This window comes from Phoca vitulina, unplaced genomic scaffold, assembly GCF_004348235.1.
Source record: "Phoca vitulina isolate PV1807 unplaced genomic scaffold, GSC_HSeal_1.0 scaffold31, whole genome shotgun sequence".
In the NCBI taxonomy this organism is placed as follows: Eukaryota; Metazoa; Chordata; class Mammalia; order Carnivora; family Phocidae; genus Phoca; species Phoca vitulina.
In genome coordinates this window covers 24,626,465-24,638,668 of record NW_022589734.1, presented here as the reverse complement: position 1 = coordinate 24,638,668, position 12,204 = coordinate 24,626,465, and the positions used below count along the sequence as shown (strand labels likewise).

General features: G+C 45.2%; 1 protein-coding gene across 1 annotated transcript in view; it reads right to left on the bottom strand.

Annotated features, from left to right (window-relative positions):
- Positions 1 to 12,204, bottom strand: part of LOC116644850 (histone H2B type 1-A-like) — a 383,608-nt gene that overhangs the window by 208,856 nt on the left and 162,548 nt on the right. The gene's annotated exons all lie outside the window — the stretch shown is intronic.

Sequence of the window (12,204 nt, the reverse complement as noted above, 5' to 3'; positions counted from 1 at the left end):
GTCCCGGGGATGAGGCTCCCGTCAGGTCCCGGGGATGAGGCGCCCGTGAGGTGCCGGAGAGGGGGCGCCCGTTAGTTCCCCGGGGTGAGGCGCCCGTCAGGTCCCGGCGAGGAGGCGTGCGCGAGGGCCCGGGGAGGGGGCGCCCATCAGGTCCCGGGGATGAGGCGCCCGTCAGGTCCCGGGGATGAGGTTCCCGTCAGGTCCCGGGGATGAGGTGCCCGCCAGGGCCCGGGGAGGAGACGCCCGCCAGGTCCCGGGGATGAGGCGCCCGTCAGGTCCCGGGTATGAGGCTCCCGTCAGGTCCCGGGGAGGGGTCGCCCGTCAGGTCCCGGAGAGGGGGCGCCCGTCAGTTCCCCGGGGTGAGGCGCCCGTCAGGGCCCGGGGAGGGGGCACCCGTCAGGTCCCGGGGATGAGGCTCCCGTCGGGGCAGGGGGAGGCGGCTCCCCGGGGTGAGGCGCCCGTCAGGTCCCGGGGAGGAGGCGCCCGTCAGGGCCCGGGGATGAGGCTCCTGTCAGGTCCCGGGGAGGGGGCGCCCGTCAGGTCCCGGGGATGAGGCGCCCGTCAGGTCCCGGGGAAGAGGCTCCCGTCAGGTCCCGGGTATGAGGCGCCCGTCAGGTCCCGGGGAGGAGGTTCCCGTCAGGTCCCGGGGATGAGGCTCCCGTCAGGTCCCGGGTATGAGGCGCCCGTCAGGTCCCCGGGGTGAGGCGCCCGCAGGTCCCGGGGATGAGGCTCCCGTCAGGTCCCGGGGATGAGGCTCCCGTCAGGTCCAGGGGATGAGGCGCCCGTCAGGTCCCGGGGAAGGGGCGCCCGTCAGGTCCCCGGGGTGAGGCTCCCGTCAGGTCCCGGGGATGAAGCTCCAGTCAGGTCCCGGGGATGAGGCTCCCGTCAGGTCCCGGGCATGAGGCGCCCGTCAGGTCCCCGTGGGGAGGCCCCGGTCAGGTCCCGGGGAGGAGGCGGCAGCTTTGCTCTCAGCTCATCTGAGCGAAGGGAAGCCGGCGGAAGAAAAACCCTTCTTTGACAGCAATAAAGAGACAGGACAAATGAATAACCTCCTCAGCCATTTGTGACCTTAGCACAGAGGATCTCAAATCAGGAAGCCCGCAGAGAGTCAAGGTCTTTCTACTTTTGCCACCAACCCCCTTTGGGATCCGTAGCCTTCGGGGCCGATGTTTGTGTTGTGCTGTTTTTAGGTCGCGTGCACTTCTCTTCCTGCTGAAGGGCGTGGGGAGAAGGGGTGGCAGTAGCAGAGTTGTGGGTGTCCCCAAGTCTGCCCACGCCAGCCCCACTTCTCTGTCCCCCGCTGTGTCTCCTTTCCCCCCATCGGCGGCCCTCGGAGGATTCAAATACGGCGCTTCTCCACGGCCAGAGGCAGCGGCCCGGGACTGCAGACGGGAGCCCGCGATGGCGCAGCCGAGAGTGGCCTCAGCTGGGGCCCGCACGGTGCCTGCACAATGGAGGACAGGCTATGGGGCTGGGGACCTCGCCCAGCCAAGGTCCTGCCGGTCCCAAGCTGTGGGACACGTTCCTCTTTTCCCTTCCCAGACAGGGGTCTCTCTCAAGCACTGTGCTCTCTGGGCCGCTCACAGAGCCTTCGCTATTTTGCCACCCAGTGGCTCATGGTGCCCTGCTGCCACGTTGGTGGTGGCAGGCCCGGCGCCCAGCACAGGACATGGCTGCTCCTGAGGCAACCGGCACACAGACAGCAGACGCAGAGTGAGGCCCTGAACCCCTGATCCGATGACGCATGCTTGCAGATCCCCATGACTTTGACTGTCATGGATGTGACTCTGGACCCAGGCAGAGCTCATCCCAAACTTGTCCTGTCAAAGGATCAGGAAAAGGAAGCCAATGAACACCAAAAAGAAAACAAACTGCCGCTACTACAAATAACAGCAAGAGAAAAGCTACAGCCTCATGACAGAGTCGGTCTGGACAGCTTGCCCCACCTTGCGCCTCTTTCCTGTTGCATGAAGGAAGGACTAGCTCCCGGAGAGAGCTGCAGTGTTAGAAGAGAAGGGGGATGCAGATGAGCCTTCAGAGATATGCCCCCCAAATATGGGTCTAGAGAGAGACCCATAGGAGCTGCCCCATGGGGAAATGCGTCTCCTCCAATAAGTGAGGCTAAACTCAACCCTGTGAGTCTGGGTCACTGTAGTCTCCTTTAAAAGGCATGCACTCTGAGTGTGGCCTCTTTGGGGAATGGTTGTCCTTCACGTAACCCCAGGGTGCCTTCCCTCAGCTTCAGGTATCCCTTCTCAATGAGGCTTACTCTGACCACTTATTTATAAATGCACCCCTCTCCATTTCTGATCCCTCTTACAGGGCTCTATTCTAAGCAACTGACTCTTGGTTTTGGGTTAGGTCCTGATCTCAGGGTCGTGAGGTTGAGCCCCACATCAGGCTCCGCCCTCGATGGGGAGTCTGCCTAAGATTCTCTCTTCCTCTCCCTGCCCCTCCTGCTGGTGCTTCCTCCTCTCTCTGTCTCTCAAATAAATAAATAAATCTTTAAAAATAAAATAAATCCCTTTAAGTTTATTAACTTGTATTACGGCCCAGAATATGGTCTATCATGAATAAAACCATGTGTACTTGAAAAGAAAGTGGGTGCAGATATTCAGTATGATGTTTTATAAGTATCAATTCATTCCAGGTGATTGATAGGGTTTTTCAGATCTCCTATGTCTTTACTGATATTTTATCTAGTTATTCCATCATTACTGAAAGAGGGGCATTAAAATCTCCAACTGTGATTGTAGAATTGTTTATTTTCCTTTTAACTCTTTCCATTTTTTACTCCATGTATCCTGGAGCTCTGTTGTTAAGCTCATACACATTTATGATTGTTATATCATCCTGATGAACTGACCCTTTTACCAATACAAAATATCACTCTATCTCTGGAAATACTCTCTGTCTTCAAATCTATCTGTTATTAATATAGACACTCCAGTCTTTTTATGCTTACTGTTCACATAGTACATTTTTTTCTACCTGTTTTTTTATATTTCAGATGTTTCTCTTATAGCAAACATGTTTAGTTCTTCCATTTTCTAATTGATTCTAGCAATCTTAGCTTTTTAATTAGAGTATTTAGACCATTAACATTTAACATTAACCTTTACTTTTCTTCCCATACTACACTGGCTGGCATCTCCCAGACAATATTGAACATAAGTTGTGAGAATTGGCATCCTAGTTTCATTCTTAATCTAGGGGGAAGGGCAGAGGTGGAAAAAGCTTTTAATAATTTAACATTATTGTTTCTTGATATACTGTTATGGCATTTTAAATTATCATTACAAAAAAATAAAATTATTACATTTTGCATGAATTATTAGAAGAAAATATTTTCCAGGAAAATACCATAGCAACATCTCTTAATTTTGTTTCCATCTTTCTTTCACATTTTATATAAGCTACATAAGAGGCACATTATTGAAACTACATGTATTTTACATGGCACCTTGGTGACCTCTTTGCTTACATGTTGATCAATAGATGGCACTCTTGCATTTTTGGTGTCTTATGTCCATATGGTTTTGCCTTTAAGAAAGCATAACTACTTCTTTGATCAATATTAAAAACAATTGTAAATTTAATCTGTTCTTATGGATGACTTCAAATGGCTAACAGTGGCATTTACATCCAAACAGTCATTCTTAAATGTATTTATTCACACAATAAGCATTTATTGAATAGCTTTTCTATGGCAGACACTAGGCTGGACCCTGGGGACATACCAATTATATTAGAGATCATTTGTTTCCTCTAAAAGTTTCCAGAAAGCTAAAACATGTAACAAAAAAATTTATATCCTACATGCTATAACAAGCTGGGGAAAAAAAGAAGCATGCAAGTCCTGGCAGAATCTGGATACTTCTGCAGAGTTGATAACCTCTGAGTTACATTCTGAAGGAGAAGTGAAAGTTCACCAGGGGAAGAAGGGGGCCAGGAATTCAGAAAGACTCTATATGAAAAGGTCAAGAGTCATTAAAAGTATTCCATGTTATGTGAATACAGTGAAATTCCAGAACCAAGAGCATGGAGTCCATGAGGAGGATTGGTTTCAAATAAATCTGGGACCAACATAGTGAGGCAACTAGCAGAACTCATATCTCCTTCCTCCCCCCTCCCTGCACATTTCCTTTATAGGATGTTTACATGGAGGGAAAACTCATAACCACCACTGAGCTGGGGTGCTGGGGGAAGGTGAAGAATGAATCTGCTTGGTTTGCTCATCCCTCAAACCTCTCGCCCATCCCCACCAAATCCTCCCCTTTTGAAGGGGCCCAGACAGCCTAAGTTCAGGTCCCAGGGACCTGTTACCTACATACAGAAGCTGCCCTGAGGTGGATTCTATCCCGAGATGGACTAAAACCCACCCCTGACTCTTAGTACAGCTAAATTCAATCTCAGACCAGTCTCCCTTTCCAAGAGTCTCTTACCCCTAAGACTCCTCAACATCTTCGACACCATTCAGGGTCATGGGGGTGCTGCCACGTCCATAGCTCTTTGCCTGATACAGCAGTGCGGGGACGAGAAGGCCATCAGCCCTTGGATCATCCCTTTTCTCTGGCTCCTAAGACCTTCCCCTTGTTATGAACGCTGCTGCCAAGACATCTTTGGACCCCAAGGGCACTTTGCAGTGAGGTTTAGAAGTTCAATAAATCTACAAAACACCTAGCCTCTACCCTTTAAGAACTCATTGTCATGAAAGATGAAGAGGCTGAGGAACAGTTCCAGATTAAAAGAGACTAAAGAAACATGACAACTAAATGCAATGTGTGATCCCAGATTGGGGGGAGGGCGGAACGTTAGGAGAGACATCATTAAGACAGTTAGTGAAATTCAAATTTAGAGATAAAATATTTAAGGATAGAGGATGGTATGTGCAATTTAACCTCAAATGCTTCAGCAATTATATATAGAGACACAGATCTGTAAATAGATAGATACATGGGTGGAGAGAAAGCAAATGTGGCATGATATTAACAATTGGCTGACCTAGGTAAAGGGTATAGGAGATATCTTTGTATTCATCTTGCAATTTTTCTGTAAGTTTGAAATTATTTCAAAATAAATTTTTAAAAACCACAAGTCCCATTGACCTTTGACCCATATCACCAGGGCCCAGGTTCAGTAGGGACTCTGTGCCTTCTAGACTGTGAGATGAAGGGATCCTAAGGAGGAGATAGGCTGCTTGGTTCTTCCCTTTGGGACTAGGGCTCTGTCTTTCTGTCTCTGTCTCTGTCTCTCACACACACCCCTCTGTGTATCAAATCTCACTATCACTCCCTTGGTCTGGTCTACATCTCTCTCTACCCCAATGGCTTTGTGTTGTGATGGCTTGTTTATTTGTTTTTTGTTTGTTTGTTTGCTTATTTTTTATCTTTTTCTCTTTCTGCAACTGAGAGGAGAACTTCCAGACCAGCCTGTTGTACTTCCAATCCACCTTATCGTGGATTTTTGTTTGTTTGTTTGTTTTATCCTGTTTGGAGTTTTCTGATTATCTTGACCCTGTACATTTATGTCTTTCAATGTATTTGAGATGTTTCCAGTCAATATTGGTTCAAATATTTTTTTTTTCCATTCTGTGCTATTTCTCCTGTACTTCCAAGGCTCTGATGACCCAAATGTTAGAGCTTTTCAAAATCGTCCTACAGGCTTAAAACAATGCATACTTATTTTTATTCAGCATCTGTAAATCCAAAATTGAGGCATGGCTTAGCTGGGTTCTCTGCTTCAAGGTCTCACCTGACTGCAATCTAGATATTGACTGACTCTGAGGTCTCATCGAAAGCACAACTGGAGGAAATAGCCACTTCCAAGCTCACTCAGGTTGTTACCAAAATCCAGTTTCTTACAGCTGCAGAACTGAAAGGTTAAATTTCTTGGTAGAGGTTGTCTACAGTGTCTTCCCATGTGGGAGTTCCTAAATACAATCACTGGTTTCCTCAGAGCCTGCAAAGGAGAGACAGAGAGGCAAACCTGTTAAAGACAGAGGCCAATAAAACATAATACAATATAATTGTGGAAATGACATCCCATCACCTTTTTCATATTCCATTGGTTAGAAGCAAATCAAAGGTCACATCCATACTCAAGGACATGAACACAGACATGGACATGAAGAGAGAGGGATCATGGAGGCATCTTTGAGTCTGTCTATCACATCATGAAGGAGGCTGCAGACCAATCTGTGGCCCCATATGTCCAGGGCTCTGGGCCTTAGCAAGATGTAGTCCTGAAGAGGTAGGGAGGCAAATACAGACTAAGGCTGGCAGCTAGCATCTCAGTCAAGCTGCCTACAGGATCAGAGACCAGATTTGTGATGGCCAGAATATCATTGCAAGGCGGGAGACCTCGAATGCTAGGACAAGACCTGGCATGGTTCTGGAATGCGAACCTTAAAATGCAGGTGAAAGCAACACAAAAAAATCCTAGACAGTACAAGGTAAGCCCTGAGGGAGAGAGAGAAGAAAGAGGAGAGAGATTCAGAGACAGACAAGTAAAAACACTGAAATTTGGTTTGCACACCAAAATCTCAAAATTCATGAAGTAACAAAAACCCAAAGGACAGTGATCAAACTCAACAAATGGCAAGCAAATTTATTCCAGATGAAAATAATTTTAAAGACAGACAAAGATAACTATGCTTAGAATGCTCAAGGAAATAAAAGATTCACTTCCACTTAAAAACACCAGGAAATTATGAAACTGAAATAGGTCAAAATTAGATAAGAAAAATTGACTAATCTAAAGATTTAGAAATACTAGAAAAAACATTGGCCTTGAAAAAAGAAACCTTATTGCTGACATAAATCTTAGACTAAATATTATTCCTGGACTGAATTATAGACAAAATATAGTGGAAGAGAGTATAAGAGCATTTCTACACAAAGTATCAGTGGGCTAATAGCTTCAGGATCAGCATCGTTCTGGAAGCTTCATAGAAATGTGAAACTTCAGGCCCACCCCAGACCACTGAGATAGTTAACACTTTCGTAAATTCCCCAGGTAATTCATATGCATGTTAAATTTCAGATGTGCTGCCTTATGGTAGTGGAAGAAAATTTTGAGGCATTTGCTCAGAATGCTGAACAGAACAGAAAGACAAGAAAAACATATGAAAATGCAGTTAAGAGGCAAAGATAGACAAAGGATTCTGCATACATGTCATAGGTCGATCCAGAAGAGCAGAACAAAGTATTTGGAGAGATAGTAGTTGAGAATTTTTTGGAATCAAGGACATGGATTTCTCAAATCATAAGTACACCACAAACCCTGAGCAGGACAAATACAGGAGATTTATGCCTCTCTTTTGCTGTATTCCACTTTATTATTGAGGTGTTCCTCCACTGTCCTATCTGTTGTTTGGATAAAAAGTTGTCCCTTTCATAGATAATATGTTAGCTTTCCATGGTAGCTTTTAAGAGTCTCTCTTTATCTTAAAATTCTAGCAAAGGCTGCCCTTTTCTTGGTGCCCCTGGGTTGGTCCCTCTTTGTCTCTTCTTGCCATCTGGGGCCTTAGGGCTGAAAGGCTGTGATTAGGTTGCAGGTCTAGGGAAAAGGTAAGAAAGAGGTTCCAGAGCCTCCTTTTCACCTGGGACAACGAGGTAAAATCAGTCTTTTCCATATGGTGCACACCACATCCAAGGTCGAGGCCCCAACCAAAGGCCTATGGCCTTATAGAAATAATTCATCTTTACCTACTTGGAGAACCCCTGGGGATATCTTCTTTGTGGACTTGAGGTCAATGTTTGCAACTGCTCAAATCCTTGAGGACCTTGATCTGGAGCCCTCTCTATTTATCAACTTCTTTCCACTTCAGTGTCATTTTGCAGCCAGAATTGGAGTTAGTTCTATGATGTTCACTTAAGGAAGTGACGTGGAATGACATAATGTGAAGCTCCTGTGGTTCAGCCCTTGTTTGTCCTCATCACTGCTTATCTGCATCGGCCTCCCGCTTGGAAACAAAAGTCTGGTTTCATTCTGTTACCCCCACTTTGAGTTTCTCACTTTTCAGTTAGGGATGTACATGGTCTCATTCATGAGACATAACCACCAGATGAAGCTTCCTAAAAGTATAAACCTGATCATGCCCCACACTGGCTTAAAACATTTTAATCATTCCCAGTCACTTTTTTTTTTTTCCCCACTAGGTGATATTTAACCACAGAGTGGATCTGGGTGTGTAATACAAGAAAGCCTGGCATGGATTCTTTTTCAAGTCTCTATATTTTTCCTTGTAGAATTCATGCAAATTTTACATTTGACCAAAATTGTTTAAAACAAATAGAAAGAGGGTGCCTGGGTGGCTCAGATGGTTAAGCGTCTGCCTTCGGCTCAGGTCATGATCCCAGGGTCCTGGGATGGAGTCCCACATCATCGGGCTCCTTGCTCAGCGGGGAGTCTGCTTCTCCCTCTCCCTCGGCTGCTCCCCTTGCTCGTGCTCTCTCTCTCTCTGTCAAATAAATAAATAAAATCTTTTAAAAAAATAAATGAATAAAAATAAACAAACATGTTCCTCAAAGTACTGCATAAAACTGGCACTTCAGAAAAATGTTTTGTGTTTTTCCTGCCTTCTTCTGGGCAGACTAGGCAAAAAAAAGTCCTCACTTGTCTTCTTTTTAACCATTTTCATTGGCTACACTGCCCGTGCATTCCTATTTCTGTGTCTGCATAGCTTTGTGTTGAGGAAGTACAGAAACCACAAGATAAAATCCATACTCCTAAATATTACATAAAAAGCCTTTGCGACCTGGTCTTGCTGACTTCTCCCCCAGATTTCCCACTATTCCCTGACTTGGAGTGTATGATCTGGGTGGCTTGGGTGTTTCTAAAATCAAAATGGGCTTTTTCCTTTTCTGATTACAGAATAAATAAACGCTCTTTGTATAAAACTTTAAACAATATAGGAAAAACCTAAGTAAGAAAGTCAAGCATATCCCTTTCCACAGCGCTAATTATCTTAAACTGTTTGTGACTCTCTCGCTCTCTTTCCGTCTGTGCCCCTGTGTGTTCATGTGAGCGTAGACATACATGCACCAGTATACACAGGCACACACACAAATACATACACGTGTATTTATGCACATCTACACACGCACAATTCTACAGGCATGGGCTATAAATGCTGATTTTTTGTAGTCACCTTTTTGTGTAGTTTTATAGCGTCTTTTACCAACTCATTAGCTACCCACACCAGATAACCAAAGTTAACAGCCAGGTCTGACTCGTAGAATCTCATACAGAGATACATAGATACTGGGTTTTCTTGTGTAAATATTTAGAAAAAAATGGGGGTCCCTTTCTATGTACTCTGCATCTGCTTTACTCACTTAAATTCTATGACATTATACAAAAGCATCCAAGTCAAAAAGTACAGATACAACTCATTCTTTTAAACTGTTGCTCACTTTTTTTGATATAAAGATGTATTGCAATCTGTTCAGTTAGTCTCCCATTGATGGGCTCTTTCCAGTTTGCCCTTCCAGTTTTCCTTTTTTTTTTAAGATTTTATTAATTATTTAACAGAGAGAGAGTGAGAGAGAGAGTGCACAAGTGTGCAAGCGCACAAGCAGGGGGAGCGGCAGGCAGAGGGAGAGATAGAAGCAGGTTCCCCACTGCACGGGGAGCCCGATGCGGGGCTCGATCCCAGAACCTGGGATCATGAGCCCAGGGCAGACGCTAACCCTTTTTTGAATTGGATTTTCACTGAATATATTTAGTAATTCCAAGAGGATCAACATTTTTATGATATTAAGTGCTCCCACCCAGCAATATAGTACATAGTTCCACTTAGCGAGGTCTTGTCTTATCTCCTCTAATAAAATTTTATTGTTTTCTTTCTTGGAGTCATGCTTTTCTTGTTCAAAGAGATTCTGAAATATTTTGCAGTTTTTCTTGTTAGAGAACATTAAAAATGCCTTTCTATTTCCTTTCCTGGCCAGTTATTTCTACTACTGGGGAAAGCAATTGATTAAAAGAAAAAATCTTTCCCATGTTTGCAGTCAGTTCTCCAAATCCCCTTCATGCCTTTGTACTTTAATCCCTGGTCGTGTTGAAGGATTGCAATTCCCCACACAACGCCTCTGTGCTTTTGCTCTTTCCAGAAGGTCCTTCCCCTACATCACTGACTCACCCACACCACCTGTGAAGACTGACCACAGCCGTGCCTCCTCCTGGAAGCCTTCCCCTGACACCCCTGTGTTGGCGGAGTCCTTAGCTGCTCTTTCCTGGTATCTCCTTTCATGCGTGTCTTGTTTGTTTTCTTCACTTTTCACCCCAGTTGTCTGTCTGTGTATAGTCTCACTCAGTGGACTCCGACCTCTGTGGAGTCATGGGTCAGGTCTTAAACAAATCGGTGTTCTCTGAAGCTAGCACCACATCTGGAACATAGTAAATTCTCAAAAAACAGTGTGGCATGAAACTGCTCTGATTGGAAACAGCTAACGCCAGGCCAGAAAGACCTAACTTTCTAAGGACCTCTGATCTTTTCTGCTACATTACTCTTGATATTTACACATAAGTTACAGATACTTGTTCTTTTAGTACGTAGCTCCCGGAGTTGATTTAACAAACTTTGTAATGTGAAATCGTGATGGAAGGTGAAGGGCTTGGACCAGCTACAGAAATCTTGATTCTCGCTGGTGAGTGTGACTCTAGAATCCATCCACCCAGTAAATTAATGTTTAATGAACACATACTATAGGCCAGATACTGTGCCAGGAGCTGTGAATATAGAGATTTTCAAAACACAGGGGATCCCTTCAGGGAGCTTGCAAAACTCAGCTATACGATTACACTATTTAAACAAAACATGCAGCTTGAAGAATATAGTTTGAATCTTACTTTTGGCGTTGGACACCATGGATTTTCCTTTAGTATATTTACTCCTATTTGGGAGGGAATCCACTTTTGGCTACTTTTTCTTTTCTTTTTTTTTTTAAGATTTTATTTATTTATTTGAGAGAGAGGGAGAAAGCACAAGCTGTGGGGAGCGGGGGCGGAGGGAGAGGGAGAAGCAGGCTCCCGACTGAGCAGAGAGCCCGACATAGGGCTCGATCCCAGGACCCCGGGATCATGACCTGAGCCGAAGGCAGATGCTTAACCAACCGACTGAACCACGCAGGCCCCCCTTGGCTACTTTTTCTACCAGGACTACTGCCAAGTCATGCGGTGCCCCCAAGCAAATTAGAAAATGTCACACCGTCTTTGGGGCAGACTAGGCAAAAAAAAAAAAAAAAAGTCCTCACATGTCTTCTTTTTAACCATTTTCGTTGGCTGATCATGTACTCAGTGACTTTACAATAAGTCAATAACCAGAATTTTCGTTAAAGGGAGGAAGGAACTATCATTTCAATTCTCCCTGCTACTCCTCTGTGACTTAAAAGTGGCCTGAATAATGCCACTCAAAGACTTCTACATCCTGGTCCCTGGAGCCTGTGAATACGTTAGTTTGTGTGGCAAAGGGCACATCCCTTGTGTGATTAAGTTAGGGATTTCGAGGTGGGAAGACTCTCCTGGATTTTCCAAGTGAGCCCAATATAATTTCAAGGGTCCTTATAAAGAGGGAGGCAGGAGGGTCAGAGTTAGAAAGACTTAAAGATGTTTTACTGCTGCCTTGAAAGATGTAGGAACGGGCTGTGAGCCAAGGGAAGCTGGTGACCTCTAAAAGCTGGAAAAGGTAAGGAAATGGATTCTCCCCTAGAGCCTCCAGGGAGAGTGTGGCCCTGTAGACCCCTTGATTTTTGGCCCAGTGAAACCCATTTTGGACTTTTGACCTCCAGAACTGCAAGAGTAAATATGTGTTGTTTTAAGTCACTAAGTTTGTGTTAATTTATTACAGCAATGACAGGAAGCTAATACAAAGAAACAAAGTAGCTAAACTAGGGTGTTGGCCCCAGCAGGCTCTTTGTGAGAGTATGGTGAGACCCACCCCACAAGGAAACTCCGCCAAGGCAGTTCGACGCCAATAAAGTGAGAGAGGGCGGGCCCCCACCTCATTTTATAAGGGTCAAGAATCAAGCAGGAAATATCCAGTAGCAACCACAGACCAAAAAATAGAATTCATAAATAAGACATAACCCAAGAATCAGGAGTCAAGCAGAGATTGGAGTATGAAAGGCTCAGATAAGAAACAGGAAGGAAGGGTGCAGGGTGTTTTTTGCCACCCTCTTGGGAGCATCCTGAGTGTAATCG